Here is a 1,506-nt window from a genome sequence, read left to right on the forward strand (position 1 = left end):
TTCCGATTTGGATTCCTTTTATTTCTTTTTCTTCTCTGATTGCTGTGGCTAAAACTTCCAAAACTATGTTGAATAACACTGGTGAGAGTGGACAACCTTGTCTGGTTCCTGATCTTAGAGGAAATGGTTTCAGTTTTTCACCATTGAGTACGATGTTGGCTGTGGGCTTGTCATATATGGCCTTTATTATGTTGAGGTAAGTTTCCTCTATGCCTACTTTCTGGAGGGTTTTTTTTTTTTTTATCATAAATCGGTGTTGAATTTTGTCGAAAGCTTCTTCTGCATCTAGTGAGATGATGCTATGGTTTTCTCCTTCAGTTTGTTAATATGGTTTATCACATTGATTGATTTGTGTATAATGAAGAATTCATGCATTCCTTATCCAGTACTTTTAAATTTAATTTGGATATTGTCTATTTTTTAGAAAACTGTAGAGGCTCTGGATGAGTCTTTAACTGCTAGCAGGGAGACTAGAGGCAGATCACTTTCACTCAGGCTTGGGTTTCAGTTTCGTAAGGCCTGACCTATTCTTGGTTTCCTTTTACTCCATGGAGGTAGTACTTGAAGATCCTAACTAGTATCTTGGAGTGTTTATCAGGGTCTCTTCTCCTTGGCAGAAGGTGAAATCCAATTTTTTTCTCCACAGCACCACGAAAAACTTTGTTTAGCAACCACCTGTTTCTGATCAGTGAATGCCTCTGGGATAAGTGGTTCAGATTATCTCACTTCTCTGTAGGATTTTGGGCTTTTGAATTTTTGCTGTCTCTGTAGACCTAAACTCTAGTTTTTGTGTCCTCAGCCATGAGAAACAGGTGAAAGTTCTGGTCAAATTCTCAGCCTCTTAGAAGTCACTTTCTGCCTGGTTTCTCAAACTCTCCATCCTTGCTGCTTAAGAATCAAAAAGGAATGTCTTGAAGGGAAAAGAAGTTTAAAACATCAAGCTCACCTCAGTGAGTTTCCCTTCTATTCAGAATTTTCTCCAGCCCTGGCTAACTTCATATCTCTCCAAAGCTTTCAAATATTTCTTTTTTATTTATTTATTTTTTTAATTTTTTTTTTTTTTTTTTTTTTTTTTTTTTTTGTGGTATGCGGGCCTCCCTCTGCCGTGGCCTCTCCTGTTGCGGAGCACAGGCTCCGGACGCGCAGGCCCAGCGGCCATGGCTCACGGGCCCAGCCGCTCCGCGGCATGTGGGATCCTCCCAGACCGGGGCGCAAACCCGGTTCCCCTGCATCGGCAGGCGGACGCGCAACCACCGCGCCACCAGGGAAGCCCCGAAATATTTCTTTTTTAAATTCAGCTTCTCTAGTTCTCTTCCAGTGGGAGATTTGATTGGCAATATGCTAGCCTACTATTACCAGAAGCAGAATTCCAAACTAAGTCTTTTACACTACATTTCACAAGTGCTTTACACTGTGGATCCTGTAGAGCGAAGGCTCTTGACCTAGAGGACTGCAGATGGAGTTCAACAGACCCATTAAGTCTTGAATTGTTTGTAAAAGTGTTTG

The sequence above is a fragment of the Physeter macrocephalus genome, chromosome 9 (genome assembly GCF_002837175.3).
Source record: "Physeter macrocephalus isolate SW-GA chromosome 9, ASM283717v5, whole genome shotgun sequence".
NCBI classification, from domain to species: domain Eukaryota; kingdom Metazoa; phylum Chordata; class Mammalia; order Artiodactyla; family Physeteridae; genus Physeter; species Physeter macrocephalus.